General features: G+C 39.3%; 1 pseudogene; it reads left to right on the top strand.

The window, feature by feature from the left end:
- LOC129188965 (phospholipid-transporting ATPase ABCA1-like) overlaps nucleotides 1-20,078 on the top strand; it is a 73,100-nt pseudogene that overhangs the window by 44,672 nt on the left and 8,350 nt on the right.

The raw sequence follows: 20,078 nt of genomic DNA, 5'->3' as shown, positions 1-20,078 counted from the left end.
CTAATTCAGCTTGGCAACAGTACATGTCAGATACCCAATACAAACACTGCCTGAATTACTGTTCTAGCTCATTTCTTTCTTTCAGCTCAGTAACAGCATGTCTCTGAATTCATGTGCAGTTTCTAAATGAATTTCAGTTGCTACTTATTGTCTACAAATATAAATAAATATATTGAACTTCATATGGAATTTTCAGGTCAAGAGGCAAACGGGTGACATTCTCCAAAATCTCACCAATTATAACATCTCAGATCATCTGGTGAAGACCTACCCACAAATGCTTAATAGGAGGTATTACACATACTCATGACAATATATGTAGATGGAGTTTCCATTTTCTATTGTTTCTTTCTCCTGATTTAATTTAGCACAATACATTTTAATTGCTAATACTGCAGAACCTTAGTTAGCATTAGGGATGCACGATATTAGTTTTTCAGGTCAACACACTCCTGATCGAAACCAGTTGAAAAATTGCTACAATTTGCATTTTGCACGTTTGGATCTTAATGAGGTTTTAAGTAGAGCTACAATGTGCAAATAACAGAGTGAGACAAAAAACAATGTTGAGCTTGTAATACAAACAAAACAAAACAAAAAATGAAATAGGTTGTTTATCACCTGATCAAAAGTTTAGGATCATTGTTAAAAAAATAACAAAAAACTCTCCAAACCAGAAAAAAAACTGTTCTCAGTAGGACTCAGTAATGAGTAGCTTCACCGTTCTTGTTCATCACTTCAAAAATTGCTTTGGGCATGTTTGATGCGAGTGTTTCCAGGAGGCTAGTGGGAACATTGTTCCAAGTGGTGAAGATGGCTTCACTAAGGGCATCAACTGTCTGGAACTGATGGCATTTTTATAAACTTCCCTTTATAAACTTCCTAAACTTCTCTATGGGTTTTAAATGAGGGGAACATGCAGGATGGTCCAAAAGAGTGATTTTATTCTCCCTGAAGTCCTTGGTCAAGCGAGCATTGTGAACTGCAGCGTGGTCCTGTTGAAAAACCCAGCTGTTGCCACACAGACAAGGGCCCTCAGTCATGAGGGATGCCCGCTGCAACATCTGCACGTAAGCACCCGCCGTTTGACGACCCCGCACCACCTGAAGCTCCAGTGTTCCACTGAATGAAAAGTACCCCACATTATGACGACCCCCCCCTCCACTGTGCCGGGCAGAAAACATCTCAGGTGGGATCTCCTTGTCATGCCAGTAACGTTGGAAGCCATCTGGACCTTCAAGGTTACATTTTTTCTCATCAGAGAAAAAAACTTTTTTTCCACCTTGCAATGTCCCATGTTTGCTCCCTGGCAAAGTCTAAACGGGCAGTTTTGTGGCGTTGGAGACGAGGTCTTTGAATTTTTTGTTTTGTTTTTTAAACCCTTTTCCCGCAGATGCGGTCTGATGGTTATTGCGCTGCAGTCGGCACCAGTAAGGGCCTTAATTTGGGTCTAAGACCGCCCTGTGTCTTGATGGACAACCAATTGGATCCTTCGTCTCAGCGCAGGTGTGATTTTTTTTGGTCTACCACTTTTTTGTTTCATAATGCTCAGGATATTTTAAAAAAAATAGAATGACTGATTTACTGCACCCAACCTCAGCAGCAATGGCACGCTGCGAGAGGCCTTGCTTATGCAGCTCCACAATCCAACCACGTTCAAAAAGAGAAAGCTTCTTAGCTTTAGCCATAAGGAGGGCATGACAGTGTGAATGCCTGACAGAAAATGAACATTTTGAGCAGATTTTGACTTTTATAGCCTGTGGTCCTAAACGTCTGATCAGGTGATAAACAACTTATTCCAGTTTAGTTTTTTTGTTTAAATTACAAGCTTTTTTTTGGTCTCACTGACCCTTCTTGTTTTTGCATATGTGCATGACTCAGATCAAGGGTAGTGTTACATTTAAAATTTTAAACTCGTGGATAGACCTTGGTAATGTAATCAACACAAACTTCAACATTGCAAAACACACACACCCAACATACCAGAGCTCGAGAAATCTTCCATTTCCCATAGCAACCCTCTGTAGTTCACTCTTTCTTAAATGTAAAGTACATAACTCGGTGTCCACTCGGTGTTAGACTTTTGTTCAAATAATCTTATTTTACTCTTTTATACACAAAAAAATCACTTTAGTTGCAGAGTTGAGTAATTATTCCATGAATATATACCATTGTAATCATAATGGGGTTTGTTTTTCCATGGAATTATGTTCTTCAAAATTTTCATCGGCAGGCGGACACAAAGGTTATGTGCTTTTCACTAATGATTACACAACAGTTATTTTTTTTTACACTGAGAATATTTGAATAAAATTAGAAACCAATTTCAGACATCATTCTTTAATTCTAAGTAGAAATCATGACAAAATCCGAAAATATTGTTAATTTCACAACAAAAGTAGACATGCTTTACAAGTAACATTTCAATGTCCAAATATAGACACTTTTTTACAACATAGCCATGCTAGCACAAAATAAAAACATGAACAGGCTTAATTTATGGCTTGGTAAGCTTCCTCACTCTATAAACGTCAGAGTGATAGGGATAGTACACATTGTTAGAACAACAATTTCAAATACTACTCAAGTGAAGTTGAAGACAGTAAAGGGTACCCTTGATCTGAGCCATGCACATATTGTAGCTCTACTTAAAACCTCATTAAGATCCAAATGTGCAAAATGAAAATTATAGCAATTTTTCAACTGGTCCTAAGATTTCGATCAGGAGTGTATAGATAAGTTCCTACTTCTCCGATATGACATCAGCCAGCATTCAATACCTATTATTTTTTTAAACATAGATTTAACTATAGTTTGTTCACACGTGGATATCTGAAGAATCTGTTCTGTTAGATTTTGTCCAGATTTTTAAGAGCAGAAATAATGGCGAGCTTGACAATAAAGATCTCCTTTGAGACTTTTTGCACCTCAAAGAAGCAGGCTAAAACACTCGGATAAAAAAAATTCCGTAAATTTGTGGATAAGCCGTACCCGTGTATAAGCCACTATATTTGGAGGAAAAACTAGATTTGTTGATTTCTTACGTTTGATTTCTTACGGTATATAAGCCACACGGTGTGTAAGCCGCACGTGTTCACATCCTAAAATGCATATTGTGGTGCGCGCTAGTCTGTGAGGACCAGTCAGCATATTATTTGACAGGAGCCAATCATGAGCTATGAAAAAAATCTGGATGATCTTGCCAACCCATTGTAAATTGTAGGATGTCATGACTCAATATAACAGTCTGACCCACAGTTTCATCTTACAAACAACATTAAACTCATGACACAACAGCTAACACTCAAACATTATGCCTCAGAAATAGAGAAACATGTATCAATGCCAGTTTAATGTGAAAAACCCAACATTTTAAAGTGTTTCCTTAATGCATTTCGTTTGAGAAAACCATTTCATTGGAGGAGCATGGAACGCATAGAGAAAACGCTGCAATGCTGCTTCACTCCAACAGAGGGAGCCAGAGGACCTGGAGCCCAAAGCCCAGAGGGAAGCAAACAACATTGCAGCACCCTAAATGAATGCTTTGCTCAGATGCAATGCCTTATGGGAAAAGTTTAAAATCTTTTTTTTTTATTTTTGAACTCATATTGGGACATGTTTGTGTATTTGTATATATACCTTTTGAGTATTAAGTTGCCGTGTGATGAATTTAGTGTTATTACTAAAGTGTCCTTTGAAAGATGACACCATGAGTCAAACTGTTAAGTTGTTAAACTTGAGTGCACGATAGCTTGTGATTGGCCCCTGCCAAAGAAAGAGTTATCGTTTCCTCACTGACTTGCGAGCGGCACAGTATTTAAACAATTAGTAGGAGTTCTGAAGTAAGGGAGCTGTTACGAGATTAGAATTCTTTCCAACCCACTCTCCAAGCCAAGGTTCAAAGTTTACGGAAAAAGTAGCAGCTTATACACCAGAATTTATGGTAAGTATGGTAGGTGTACAAGTACCTTCACTTATGTAACACAGAAAGCAAGACAAACGAAACCGAAACTCATTCCCAGTTGGCACACATCAGAAGAGTACACAAAGAATAGCAAAACAGGGCTTGAAAAACCTGCGATTGGCTGGCGACCAGTCCAGGGTGTACCCCGCCTCTCACCTGAAGTCAGCTGGGATAGGCTCCAGCATACCCTAGTGAGATTAAGTGACATAGAAGATGGATAGATGGATGGCTTTAAAAACAACCTGACTTAATTTAGCAGCCGCATTAAAAGTGACTGTCGGGATATAAAATGAAGCTGACTTAGCAGCCTTGCCTGTTTTTGAATAACATTCAGTGATGATCCAGTGATGTTGGTTGTTGTTACATGATTTGTAAGAAGCTGCTGACAAGTTGCATTTCACTTTCTGGAGTCATCCTTAACCTTTTCAAAATACTTTCACACTTTGGATGAGTTTTTAGTAGCCATTATGAGCCAATAAGTCAGCCGATGTTGACGGTCTTCCAAGCGTTGAAAGCTATCGCTCACCTCAGCTCCTCTGTGTTGTACCACTTGAAGCGGGTGTTTTTTATTAATGCGTGGTAAGTATAGGTCTTTTGTTAAACACGCGTCATTTCTTTATTAACACAAATTAAGCTGTTTTTCGAACCAAAATGGGCTATTTTTACAAAAAACAAAAAAATGTCTGCTAAGGAGAATGGTACAATCTTGATCACATGATATTTTTATATGATTTGACAGCGAGATTGATCGAATCGAATTGTTGAATAGTCCACTATCCTGAGACACCCCTAATTATCCGACCGGCAATTGTCTAGCATCATTGAAGGTCCAACTCTAACTGAAACACACTCGAAACAAATCCATTGTTTCCACAAGAAATCATGAAAATCCAATTAATCTGTTCCAGAAAGCCAAAAATGTTGACACAAAACAGGTTTTTATAGTTTTACAATTATAGTTTTACATGCAGAAAACACTTACAAATGCAAGTAAATGATGAATGAAAAGTACAAATGAACATTTAACATCAGTGTTACCTTGATTGAAGACGTGATCGTTGACAAAAACGTGGCAGCGAGATTCACTCGGAAATCACATTCATGTTTTGCCATGATTTATATCCTGAATTCAATCGTGTTCTCACCTGACACTTGGACTTTCTTTGACTCCATTGTGTGTCCTTTTGCAGTCGTAATCAAAAGAAAAGCAGAGACTTGTGACGTAACTGTTAGTTAGCAAACAGAGTCAACCACTGGTGACATCATAGAAGAGACGGGCGACGGAGCTGAATTATGGTTTCTGTATCAGCAAGCTAATAGGCTGCTAACTAGGGCGTTTTGTGTTAAAAAAATACTCGCGGTGTATTAACAGGACAAGACGTGGGCCACATTGTACGCTAACCAGAAAATGTACGCAAACTACACAAAATTTTCTTGTAAATTTTCAACATTAATTGAAAAACCGGGGCATAGAGGTATTTTCTTGTGACATTTGAGCTGCTAAAAAGTTTACAAAAATATCCCAATACATCACCATAACAACCTTACAATTAATCTGTATTTGTGTATTTTACGACTTTGAGGATTGATTTATTTTTTTCACAGTACAGGCAGCATTTACACAATCGTGACAAAAGCATTTTCTCTGAAACCAAGAATTTCAGTAAATTGCGAGGATGAAACATCTCTGAGACCAAACATTCTTCTTGTGTGGAAATATTCAAATCCACTCTTTGTTGCAGGTATGGCGGTTTCTCCCTGGGAGGAAATGCTATCCAGTCTCTAAGTCAATTGTTCGGAAATTCCTTTCAGGCACTCAAAACCAGCAACCCAAAGGTACTGTTTGCTTACGACCACGGCTGTCTTTCTCAATCCTTTCTCAGTTTTTGTACCGTAATATCCGCTTAAGTCAGTCCTTCTTATGTTGCCAACCCCTTGATGTCGAACAACTTAAGTCCTGGTCCCACGTGTTGTTGTTAGTGTTAAAAAGCGCCCCCTTGAAGGGATGTTTTAGATTTTTTGACATCCCCATCAGCAGTGGACTGTATCAACAGTGACTTATCCCCCCATTTGGTCCCATGAGTCCAGTGCTGGTCGGATTTCCGTGACAAGGAACATAGTTCCGCTTAGTTGCTTGGTCATTTAAGAGTTTGAGTTTGGCTTAAAAGAGTTTGGCTTCTGAAAACAGTATGCAATCGAAATAATAAATCTGCATCATAAAAATGGCTCCTCCAAAAAAATCACTGCCGCCTCTCCATTCTTGTGTATGTGATGAAGATGCTGGCATCTTCATCCACGACGGAGCAACAAGGCCATCTTGTTTACGTGTGTTCACAGCAGAAGAAGATAAGAGCGTCTTCATCACATACACAAGAATGGAGAGGCGGCAGTGCGCAGGGACACAGCGGGAGACAAACATAACAGCGAGCGATTTGTGAGTTCGGATTTTTTTAAAAAGGCATTTTTGTGATGCAAATGTATTACTCTTTTGAACACATTGTTTTGAGAAGCCAAACTCTTTACTTTATCACCCAGCAACTAAGCAGAACTACGTTCCTCGTCACAGAAATACGACCAGAACTGGACTCGCGGGACCAAATCGGGGGCTGGGGGGGTAAGTCACTGCTGATATAGTCCGCTGCTGATGGGGATGTCACACACAGTGACTTCTGGTTCAGTGAAAAATAAGCTTCAAAGTAAAAGCATGGCTAATTAACCAGTTTTGGTTTCAATTTCGGATGTGTCGGCACCTGCCTATGTTGACATCAGACTGAGGGGGTGTTGAAATAAGCAGGTTCCACTGTAACACGTGTAACACCATTTTTATGTTCTTCACAGGATAAGGAATTGGATGCATTCCTAAACAAGCTACCTGGTGTTATGGAACGACTTTACACTGAGAACACTGTCAAGGTAGCTTCATTTCCTGTCTGATTCATATCATTCAAGAATGACCCACGCCATAAAACAAGTGAACAAGACAGACATGCAAACTTGCTATAAAGCTTTATCTTACTGATTGGTGTGTTTTTGTTCATCTGCTGTCTCCAGGTGTGGTTCAATAACAAAGGCTGGCATGCTATGGTGTCATTTGTTAATGTGATGAACAACGGCCTTCTCAGAGCCGGCCTGACACGCGGTCCACAGAGACAGAGCCATGGTATCACTGTCTACAATCACCCATTGAATCTCGCCAAGGAGCAGCTTACACCATTGGCCATGTGAGTACACTAGGAGTTGATGTTCGTAGGTAAGGATACTCAGTTACTGCTCTTTTATGCCCATGTCATTAGCAGGAATGAAAGTTTTATATGAAATAAACTTTACAGGTCAAAAAAATGATTTTTTCCCCCCTGTGGCATATGTAGTTTGGGGGGCCAGACGATGGATGAGTGGTTAGCATGTTGGCCGCACAGTCACGAGATTAGGAAGACCTGCGTTCGAATCTTCGTTGGGCATCTCTGTGTGGAGTTTGCATGTTTTCCGCGTGTGTGCGTGGGTTTTCTCCGGGTATTCTGGTTTCCTCCCACATTCCAAAACATGCATGTTAGGTTAATTGGCGACTCTAAATTGTCCATAGGTATGAATGTGAGCGTGAATGGTTGATTGTGTACATGTGCCCTGCGATTGGCTGGTGATCAGTCCAGGGTGTACCCAGCCTCTCGCCCGAAGTCAGCTGGGATAGGCTCCAGCCTCCAATTACGATAAGCGGCAGAGAAAATGGGTGGATGGTATTCAATTTGAGGGCAGCACACTGGGTTCGATTCTTGACTAGGATCACTCTGGAGTTTGCATGTTCTACCGTACTTGGAGACATGCATGTTAGACGAATTGGAGGCTCTAAATCAGGGGCCTCATACTGAAAAATAAAAGGATGCAAGTGCCACTTCGATGTATTGAAAAGCAACACATGTAGCTATGCTAAAAAGTTACATGTTTAATAAAACCTGCATCTCAGCTTTGTGACATAAGTGAAACAACTTATTCTTAAGGATGTCGGTCTTGGCTTTTTCCCCCCCTATTTTTGTGGGGTTCCAAATATTTAAACTTTCTTCTTAAATTTTCTTATTCCTTTAAAATCTTGACTTTATTACCATAATATTATAATTTAGCCAACGTAATTTTCTATAAATTACGACTTTATTGTTTGTTTCTCCTATTATTGCGACTTTTTAAAAAATCAGTATTTTTTTCTTTAGTATTTTAAGTCTATGATACTAAAATGACAGTATTTTTTTGTAATATTATGATTTTATTCTAAGAAAGTTGTACTTTTTTTCTCTATGAACTTTTTTCGTAGTATTTTTAATTGATAAGAATGTAACTTTTTTCTCTTAATATTTTGACTTTATTTTTATTTTCAAATTACAGGTTTTTTTTTCCCATTTCTGCCTTTGTTCTTTAAAAAAAAAAAGTTTAATATTTCAATTCTATGCTACTAGAATGACATTACTTTTCGTCATCATAATACAAGTTTTTTCTCAGAAGAAAGCAACTTTTTTCTCTTAAAACAATATTTTGACTTCATTTTCATAAAATTACAGCATTTTTTTCCAGTTCTGCTTTTGTTCTTTTTTTTTTTTAATTTTTCAACTATTTCACTTTCTTCTCAATTTTCTTCTTGTAATTATGACTTTATTACCATAATATTTTGAATTTATTCTCATAACATAACTTTTTCTGCAACCTGATTTTCCAGATATTACAACATTTATTCATTTTTTGTTTGTGTCAGGAAAATATGGTTTGTTGGACACCCCTGCTCTTAATTGTCCAAGGGTGAGAATGTGAGTGAATGGTTGTCCTTTCACTGGTGACCAGTTTAGGGTGTACCCCGCCTCTCACCCAAAGTCCGCTGGAGAGGCTCCAGCTCACCCGTGACCTTGAACCAGATAATAGGTTGAAAATGAATAAATGAATGCATTTATTTTGTTGTTTCCCTGCCTTTTATCAGGAAGACCACACCGGTAGACATGCTTACTTCTGAAAGCGTGATCTTTGCCATGTCCTTGGTGCCAGCCAGCTTTACCCTTTTCCTGATAGAGGAGCGAGCCCGTAAAGCCAAACACCTGCAGTTTGTCAGTGGCGTCAAACCAGTCCTCTACTGGGTGGCAAACTTCTCCTGGGACTTGGTCAGTACAGATTCCAAATAAGAACTGGACAAAAGTATGATGGCTAGGAATGCTCCGATTGATGGGTCACTGATAAGTGTCGGCCAATTTCCGTGAAAAATTACATGATCGGTATATGCCGATAAATGCCTTTCAGTGCCGATCACAAAAGCCAATCACACTAGCTACCGCTAGTACTATGCATACATGTAGTGTCTCCGCCTAACAAACATCTTGGGCAAAGAATCATGTCTGCTGTGTAGAACTGAACAACCAATATGTACTACGTGCGTAATAACCGAAAAATAATTTAATTCATCGGACGGGATGACCAGCCTTTCTCAGCAGTGGAAGACACCGGATTCACCGAGTGCTTTCTCACTCACATGGAAGTCTTGCTAGAGCTCCACCAATGTACGCTTACATCCAAAGTCTCCTTAAAGAAGACTTCTCATCCTCTGTAAGTTTCACCAGTGACATATGTTCTTTTAAAAAAGTCAAATACATTTTTGTCTAAATTAAGGTGATTTTATGGTTCCTTTTTTCATACAGTATGGCCAATAGCACTCATCATAAATAGACTGAAAAATGTATAATTAATCCATGTGACCGGTTTTGGCCGATTTCAGTCCTGAATGTTCGAAATCGGCAGCATAAAACCCTGATCGGAGCATCCCGAGTGAGGACAAATCTTTTTATGAACCAATCAATAAAGCGTGGATTTGGTTAGACCCACAATCAGTGTTTTTCTGCTCCCACTAACGTTTGGTCCCTCTTTGCTAGGGTAAAGGCTCTAGTTGAGTTCCTTTTCAGAGCCTTTACTTTGAAAGCTGAACATACAGAAATAAAGCATGACAATTATGACTTAAATAAGATACAAATAAGAGGGAAGTCTGGGCTTCAATGTAAAGGCAATGCATTAAAAGAAGGGCGCTCGATTGATGCTAATTTACATTGGAAATCCCGTATATGCACTGGCGATTAGCATTGCCAACTTTGAACACCTCCAAATATGACAACTAAGTACACACTTTAATGTACCCCATTCTATGTAAAGAGAACATACTTTAAGGCAGACATGTTCTGTGAACTACAACAAAGATATTGAGGCGGCAAGGTCTTTCTCAGGTTCAACATCAGTGATCCTTGACCTCACAAACTGAATTAATGAATAGCCGAAAATTCCCACAGTCACACTTTAACGACTTGTAAAAAAAGTCTTCCCAGCAGACTAGGCGATCCACATTGTCTTACATTTTCACTTCCTGTGCAGTGTAAAGGCCAGGTGTCCCGATATTTTGTTGTTGAAATCTGAAATATAGTCCTCTCTTGTTTATCGCGTTTGATTGGTTCCACACTCAAGTGTAACACGCGAATTTTCCACCTTGTTTATAAATTACTAGTTACTTTAAATTATTAGTTACAGCATACAGAACATCTTTATGACCTTTTTAAATATACAGTTTTTAACATTATTAGCCCTCAAGACATTAAACAACACCCCAGAGTCGTCTTTGCGCTCTTACTACCCAATATACTAAACATAATAAGAAAATAACACATTTTGGACATAAATAAGACATAACATAGACTCAAACGTTAACATTGTGAGACTTTCTTGACAGCATACTTCCTGCAATGGATTGTCTCATCAGTGTAACATTACTGAGACCGAGTGACCAATTTAAGTTACTACATATTACGTCTTCTAAATGCCTCACATTTTTATATTTGTTCATTTGGCCATTTTTATGCTTGAAAATGCTTAATTGAGGACAAGAGTACATGCAATTTGCTTATATATTTTTGGACTAATAATAGGCCATAGTCAACCACAAAACAGCAGTAATTAATTTTGAAAAAACATAATAGAGTGAAGCCGCAAACTGTATCCTGGGAACGACTGTATCCTGTAGCCTGAAATTGTAATAGTTTGTGATGTTTTACAACATTTTTGCATATTAAAAACACTATAAAAAGCACAAACTGCAACCTTGGCCAATACAGTATAGAACCTTTTGAAATCCAATTTAAAATTTGTTTTGTAAATGTTTGCACTTTGGCCTGTCACAATAACAAATTTTGCTGGACGATAATTATCCATTTTCTCATGAATGTAATGAGAATATAAGGCATAATAATGCAAGTACACCGTATCAAAAGCAACAAAATGTAACTTTAAAGTTGTATCTCTCAGAGATTTTTATGACATTGAAATTGCAATGTCAGACCCCAATGAACCCAAATGAAAATAAAATGGACTCCCAGTCCACACTCCAATAAAAAGCACACACAACAATAACAAAATTAATAAAATGGAGCGTCAAGTCTCTGGAAACAAAATTGCACTTGAATAAATAATGAACATTGGTTGTTATTCCTTAACAAGAAGACTTAACATGTAGCAAACGACACTGTATGTGAGTGTGCACCATTTTGAGCTGTTTTGTTTATTTTTACTTTGCCAACCAAACGCCTCAGTAAGCGTTGACTGTTGGGACGAAGGCTCCGCGGCACCTGCAGTTTTTATCCCAAGTTGGGAATACTGGACAGAATGGTTGTGTTTGAGGAGCGCATATAAGTTGATCGTATTCCCCTTCTTCGTCGCCACTATTTTCCAACAAATGCGACATATTGGCTTGTTGGTGTTCATTGGCTCACAATGTTAAGTCTGTTTAAAACCGAAATATTCTCACACATGTTGTGGCATTCGCCAAAGAAACCCATCGCTTTTGTGCCTTCATTCGTAATTGTGTTTGCTCACTTGCAGGCTGCAGCACTGGCTAGCAGCCCCGACACAAAGAGACTGAATGACTGACAGGAGGGTTGTCTCACACTGTTCATTCAGCTATAGAACCAACATGTGTCAATTTATCGAGGCCGGCAAAATTAGCGAGTTTGGTTTTATCAGTCATCATTATTATTGTGACAGGCCTACTTGCACAAAAAATATTTGATGAGTGTGATAAAGTAAAAAAAAAAATGTAAAAAAAAATTGTGCTTAAAATGCAAAGCTGCGTGCACCAATTAAAAAACACCAATTACGTGCAAATCTTGTAAGACCTGACCGTGTTTTTCTTTCTGTTTTTTTTTTTTTTTATATTTTGCCCTTGTTTCAGCTGAACTACACGCTCCTGGCTGTCATGGTTGTGCTGATGTTCATCTGTTTCCAGCCACAGGCTTACATCACGGGTACCAACCTGCCAGCTCTCATCCTGCTTTTCCTCTTCTATGGGTGTGTTCAAGTGACATTTAACATACTTTCGTCCAATCATTATGGTGTGACTCATAGGAGTCCACACTGATCTAATTGCTATCATTTTAAATGGAATGATAGACTGTATATTAAGGGCTGTTGTTGTTCTGTTGTCAATATGGTGATTCTTTTGTTCGCTCTCAGTGTGTCAATATTTTACATATTGCTAATCTCGTCACAATTTAGGTGGTCCATGGCTCCGTTGATGTACCCAGCATCCTTTATATTTAGCGTTCCCAGCATGGCCTATGTTGCTTTGACCACCATCAACTTCTTCATTGGATTCTGTACCAGTTTAATAACATATGTCTTGGATGTGTTTGAAAATGAGGTAAAGTGAATTGAACTTCTGTTTGTGGCATTGTATTTTATATTTTGAGGTTTTAAATCAGGGACGTCACTAAGATTGAAAGGGCTTAGCCCAGTGGTCTCATACTCACGGCCCACCCGATCATAGTTTATGGCACCCTACTTGACATTAGAGTTCAGTGTAAGTGCGGCCCGCTCGCTTAAAGCCCCAGTCACAACCCACCGTGAGTGTTTTTCGGCTGTCAAGCTTTTCAGAAAACTTGGGGAGGGAGTGGCAAGAGCAGGGGGGGAGTACGTCAACGCACGGTTGCGCAAGGTGTAAGTACGTGGCCTGCACGCCACGCCCGGGCATGAGCAGTTGCGTGTATCATACATGTGGTAAGTGAGTTGTACGTGCTTGCAATGTACGATCTCCATGCAATTGCCATGTTATCGTACGGAGGCCGTACTTAGTTAAACGTACGGTGTCCTTACTCACATGTTGTTTTCCATTCAATGTCGGGGGCCGACGTTATATATACGACGACCTTCCGAGGTTCTCCAGAAATCCCTGCTGCTGCTGCCTCAAGATACCGCCCATTCCACCGCAGAGACTCCGGGTTCTGATACCGCAAGAGCAGTTTCAAGTGGCCGGGCATGAGCATGACGTGGCATAAATGCGGTGCACGTGCTTACTCGGTATGGTCCACGTGAGTTCTGCGTGCTCATGGACAGTTGAACTGGGGAGGTGCCGAGTAAGCACAGACGACGCTACGCACCTGATAAGTGCACCTTCCATAGAGCAAGTGACCTTGGGAAAAACTAGAAAGACTCAAGGAGTCAGTGCGTTGTGTGCTCGTTGTAGGGGGCGTACATGACACCCATACTGGGGGTGAATCTGTAGCCCAAAACTGTACTGGGGCAGTACTCAACCACGTACGGATCCCCATATTTTGTCCACGTTTTTGGAAGTAGACGGCACACACTTGCAAGTACGCCGGATTGGGACCAGGGCTTTAAGGAAGGCTCTTTAATTTGTCAAGCAATAGCTAGCACTACGGGGTGTCATGAGCCACAGTTCACTAGACGAGACGATACGCGAGATTGGGACGAGAGTAGATCAGGGGTGTCCATACTTTTTGCACTGAGGGCCACAATTTTTGTTTCTCAAAACACTTCTCAAACATATTTTTTTTCTTTTCTATTTCAACTCTATGCCACTAAAATGACATTATTTTTTCTCATAATGTAAAATGACAACTTTTTTTCCTGGTTGGAATATAACTTTTTATCTTAATATTTTGCCTGAAAGTTGTTTTTTCCAATTCTGATGTTGCTGCTGTATTTATTTTTTTCTAAACATCAACTTTTCTTCTTGTAGATTTTCTTCTCCTCATGACTTTATTCCCATATTTTAACTTTATTCTTGTAACATAACTTTTTGTGCAACAAGTTTTTCCATAAATTACAACTTTATTTAGTTTAGTTTGTTTCTCATAGTATTACGACTTACAGCGTTTTTTCATGTTACGTTACTCTCATAGAATTGTAGAATTTTTTTTTCTTTAGTTTACAACTTTTTTTGTTTTTTTATTGTCTTTCTCTATTCCTGTAAAATTACTGTTGATTTTTCCAGCTCCCAAGTGGCTCCTCAGATTTTCTGTTCTTGTTTTGTTGTATAATGCTTGTAGATGTTAAAATGATGGTTCCCTCTAGGCAGCTGGAGGTATTGGCTGCATGCAGTCGCTTTAATTTATTACATGGGGAAAAAAATGCCATAATTATAGGGGGGCTTAGAATAGGAACTTTTTAGGGGGATGAACCCTAAATTGACCTAGTGGCATCCATGTTTTATATATTGTCTTGATCGGGTTTGATTTGACTTATGAGCGATTGTGCCTTTGAACAGGACACGAAGCAGGTGAACGAAGTCATGAAAAAGGTGTTTCTCATCTTTCCTCAATTCTGCTTGGTACGAGGACTCATGGACTTGGCGAAGACCCACGCCATGGCTGAGGCCTTTCAGACACAGGGTACGGTGTCGACATCTTACTTCGGGTAGATCAGAGGTGGCTTTCCTGAATGTGTGTGTGTGTGTGTGTGTGTGTGTGTGTGTGTATATATATACTGTGTGTATATATATATATATATTTATTTATTATTATTATTATTATTATATATATATACAGTATATATATATAAATAAGGGCTGTCAAAAGTTAACGTGATAATGAGTCAGCGGAAATTCCTTTTAATGTTTTTTTTTTGCCAAAGAGGATTTTGTCAAAGTAGTTCTGTAAACTAACTGTTCTTGTTCTTCTGTTTTCATTTCACTTGGTTGGTGGATGTTTTTGCAAACCTTTTTTTGTAATGTCAGTCACAATTTATGTTTTATGAGTTTAATGTCTACAAAGATTTAAAGAAGTGAAAGGTTTTGGCTTTTGTTGAGAATATCTGTGTGCAGAATTATTAGGCAACTCAAACTAAAATATTTTCATCTCACTTGTTTATTTTCAAGTCAGAATGACAAACAAAATATACATAAAAATGAGAATATACTCAAAATACTCACTTACCTAATTTTACACACAGTTTATGTGGTAACAGATCCATACAAAGTGAAAATGTAAATCTAGCTAAAAGATAGCACATGACTGTTTTTTTTTAACTAATACTAGTCTCTGTATTAGTAGAACATTAATTATTATGGTATGCAATGAGGAGTTGCTTTCAAAGACACCACGTAATTGAAGTGTAATTCACGTTTTGAGTATTTTCTGGGATTTCTGAGCATACTTTTAAATGCTGATAAGAATATTCAGCAATTGTTCTTCTGTCTTTTTTTTATGTGGTCCACACATACACGCATGATAAAGATGGTGTGATTTTTGGAGTTCAGAGTGTCCGTGAATGCACCTCCAGAATGAGGAAGTGTTGTTTCCAGACAGAACAGATTATAGATGTGTTTGTGAATTGGAGATACATATGTGGTGTTGGAATTGGACTGCCGTTGATGTGTTCAAGGCAAAATAAAGTTAGAAAAGAGCGTCAAAACCTGTGTGGCTCTGTGGGGACGCTACCCTGTGCCGCCGTCTATCGTCATACCAGAGAGGAGTGGCTTGCCATGATGCATATGCAATTGTGAATTAATTAATGAATGCCATTTGTTTCCGCAAATGTGTTATTTTTGACAGCCCTACCAGTCAGAAGCTTGGACACACTTTCTCATTCAATAGCATGAGGAAGTGTGTCCAAACTTTTGACTGGTAGTGTATGTATACTGTACATTATACTGTATATAATGGGGGAGATGTAAATATAAATATAAGTATAAATATAGGCCTATTTATAAACATAAAATGTTACATACAGAAAGGTTTGCATAATTGCAACACAGGACATAAGTGTAGTAAATACACTAATACTGTGCAAAGGTCTTAGGCCAACATTGGATATTTTGTTTTTGCATACTTTAATGACCACATCATATAACTACAGTGTCAATAGAGCCTGCCAGCGCTTTCCTGGTCCATGAAGGGTTATGATTCTGGTGGGTGGCAAATTATTTTGATTCCATAGTGACTAAACAGTTAAAATATATTCCTTGGTCCATGTGCCACCCTCTACATAGTTTGGTGGAAAGTTTGTATGTATATAGTACAGATATATGCACAATACATGATATTTCATTCCTTCAGGCACCACGCAGACCCTGGACCCTTTTCAGTGGCACATTATCGGGAAGAACCTCTTCGCAATGGCAGCAGAAGGTGTTGTCTTCTTTATTTTCACCATATTGTTGCAGTACAAGTTCTTCATGCACTGCAGGTACATCCATAACACCACCCCAGCTCTGTACATTCATTTGTAAGGATGCCGTCAAAGAGTTATTGTTTGTGTTTTGTGTCTAGACCATGGTGGCATGTGTTTGAGATCCCTCCTCTTGGCCCAGAAGATGAGGACGTGGCCAAGGAGAGACAGCGGGTTAAAAGTGGCAAAGCGGATACTGACATCCTTAACATGATGGACCTGAGCAAAGTACACAATTCAAAATTGTCTTGTCTTATTAGAATGAACAAGAGCAACACTTAGTACAGGCCTCTTCAGGTTGAAATTTAACATGTACAGTATGTGGAGGCCTGTCACAATAACAAATTTTGTGCCTCCTCCAGCATGCCCCTGCGACTCTAATGAGGATGAAGTGGTATAGAAAATGGATGGATGGATGGATAATTGTGCTCGAAATTATTGTCAACGACCAATAATATCGACTTTTAGACCATTTTTTCATTAATTTCTCATTAAATATAATGTCACATTTGAACCACAAGATGGTACTCAAGTATCAAGTACCTGTGCCTGTATAGACTCACACTGTCTCTATTAAGAAAAAAAAAACATTCCAATAAAACCTACACACACACACATGCACTTATGGAGTGTATTGTTAAACTAATGTGTGGGTCATATTGGAGCTGGACATCAGCGGAGTTGTGGCGTAAAATGCAATGTTACTGATATGTCCTTCAACACGTCCTCTTTCACTCAGTCATATTGCTGTTTGTAACGTGCATTTATGTTCTTCCAGGCAATTCATACTGTCTGTCAAACATTTCTAACATTTTCCTGAAAAGTTGGCTTTTAAACTGTATTGAAAGTTTGCATTTCTTTTGCAAAGTAGTGAGCAACACTTGTCTGTGAGCGCGCACTGTTTTGCACTGTTTCATTTTATATTTATTCCGCCGATCAAACGCCTCAGTGAGCGTTGACTGTCGGGATGAAGGCTCTGCTGCACATCCACACTGGAGTTGTGGCATTGGGCTAAGAAATCGCTTTTGTGGCTTCTTTCATATTCACGTTTGCTTGCTAACTGCGAGCACTCTGTGTATCCATTCACTACATACTGTAGCCCCCGCCACCGCGTACTGGGACAAAGAGACTGAATAGTTGACAGGAGGTTTACTCTCTCCGTTCATTCCACTATAGAACCAATGCGCACAGACACATGCAGAGTGACCCTCTTGTCATTCAGCCTGTGTGGTACAGCGAGACGAGGAAATGGAACAGGCATACGTATGTTCACGTTTGATTGTTTTATTGATTATTGTGACAGGCCAATGTAAGTGGTTGTCCATGTTGAAATCACATTGTGGGCATTGTGTGGAGAGACACTCGATACTTGATACTGATACTTCTTTCAGGTGTATAAAGCTGGCAAGAAGCCAGCAGTGAATCGTCTCTGGCTGGGGATTCCTCGTGGCGAGGTGAGGGATATACTACTAACTACACTAAAGCAACATTAAACAACGAGCCACAACATTATGACCACTTACACAATTTAATGAGATCCATTGCCTGTGAATATTGGACATTGTGTTCCCAGGGCATTGAATCAATCGCAGCTGGACTGTTCAGGTTGTCTTGCAAGAGGTTTCACCTCTCATCTGAACAGGCTTCACCAGTTCATGTTCAATGACTTGGTGGGACAAACACTAGTCTTAACTAGATAGGACAGCTCTAGTCAGAGAAATTGGTGCAAGATGCAAGGTGTTTATCCTCTAAAAGGAGGAGGCCTGTCAAGACAAGAATGTTTTCGCTCTTTTGTGATGTCAAATGACAATCGTTAGGATATGGTGGAGCGGGGCCTCTGCCAGCCAATGATGGTCGCTTGGGTGGTATTACCCCTGTTACCATTCTATATAAGTGCAATGATGGTCATGGACACGCCTGAAACCAAGGTGACTGTGCCGTATTTATTTATTAGAGGCTAAATGATTGAATATTTTAGGAGGGGATGAAAAGACAGCATTGTCCAGTATGTGGGGAAAAAGGTGGTGCCGCAGACTTCCCCCTCTGTTCAGAGATGGCTTCTCAACCTTAACGTAGATGGCTTCCCTCACTCCTCTTTCAAACAAACTATGTTCTCTGTCCAGAATATGTAATTTTTTGCCCTCAAAAGATTGCTGTTTCTCTTTGAGATGCAGGTAGACAGCTGAGTCTTGACCTGAAGTAGTTAGCCCGTCTGTGTTGTGACATCACCAGATTGTTTTACTGGGTATGGGGTGTCCTGTCTTTGGGGTGGACTTTGTGTCACAGTGTTACCAGGTTTGAGGTGTACGTACTGGTATGTTGTGTTGGTTAGAAATCCTTCTGAGATTCTCAGATAAATAAGGGGATGACAATGTTATTGCATCTGCTCGTTTCTTCCTAAATCCATCTTGCTTTTGTTCGTTCTGGAAGAAGATGCACTTTTTACAAATGATAAAAGCCTGATAAAGCCTGCTGGGATGAGAGGCGCTCGGATGAGAGGCGTTAACATCTTCTACAACAACCTGAACAGTCCAGTTGCGATCAATTCAGTGCCCAGAAAATGAGATCCAATGCATTCAATTATGCCCCATCAAAGCTCAACAGTTACAAAAAAATGAACATTATTATCTTTGTAAAGATAGAATTTTTGGCACAGTATTAGTTTTACACCATGCATTAAAATTAGGGCTGTCAATAGATAAAAATATTTAATTGTGATTAATCACATTTGTCCATAGTTAACTCTTAATTAATCCCACTAAATCACAGAAGTTTTTATCTATAAAAAGTAGGGGGGTAAATCTCTTGGTAAACAAGAATACAACTACAATGATAACTACATAAAATTTTCTGTAAAGGGATATACATTTTGGAAATCTGGGCCATTATATTATTCATAAATATTATCCAGTTAAAAATTCCACAGCATGTTTAATGTGAGCAGTTGGGGCTGCACGGGGCTGAGCGGTTATCATGTTAACCATACAGTGAGGAGATCTGGAAGACCTGGGTTCAAATCTCCACCCGGGCATCTCTGTGAGGAGTTTCCATGTTCTTCCTGGTCGTGCGTGGGTTTTCTCCGGGTACTTCGGTTTCCTCCCAAACACATTAATGTTAGGTATATTGGTGACTCTAAATTGTCTATAGCTGTGAATGTGAGCGTGAATGGTTATTTGTCTATATGTGCCCTGTGATTGGCTGGCGACCAGTCCAGGGTGTACCCCACCTCTCACCCCAAGACAGCTGGGATAGGCTCCAGCATAACCCCGCGACCCTAGTGAGGATAAGCGGCGTAGAAAATAAATGGATGGATGTTTGACGGTCCTTGACCGCACCCTCTAACTTTCTCCCCCACAGATAAACTACTATACTGTCTTTTTCCCCTTCCTCTTTCACCTCATATTTGGTCCCAAATGTCGATCCTATGTGGGAACGCAAAAAAGTAATATTTGATGACCTTATTGTGCATATGTTTGTTACGCAACCTCTCTGAAAAACAAAGTCCAGGCTCGCACTGATGGATGATGGGTCTGTATTCATTTCATGCTTTTAATTTGATGTTGTTCCTGTCGTAGTTTTACACAATACATAATAAATAAGATAAATTTGATTCCCGGTGACTAGCTAGTGCGCTGCTAATGCTATTTAC

The sequence above is a fragment of the Dunckerocampus dactyliophorus genome, chromosome 10, assembly GCF_027744805.1.
Source record: "Dunckerocampus dactyliophorus isolate RoL2022-P2 chromosome 10, RoL_Ddac_1.1, whole genome shotgun sequence".
In the NCBI taxonomy this organism is placed as follows: domain Eukaryota; kingdom Metazoa; phylum Chordata; class Actinopteri; order Syngnathiformes; family Syngnathidae; genus Dunckerocampus; species Dunckerocampus dactyliophorus.
This window is presented reverse-complemented; position numbering and strand designations above follow the sequence as displayed.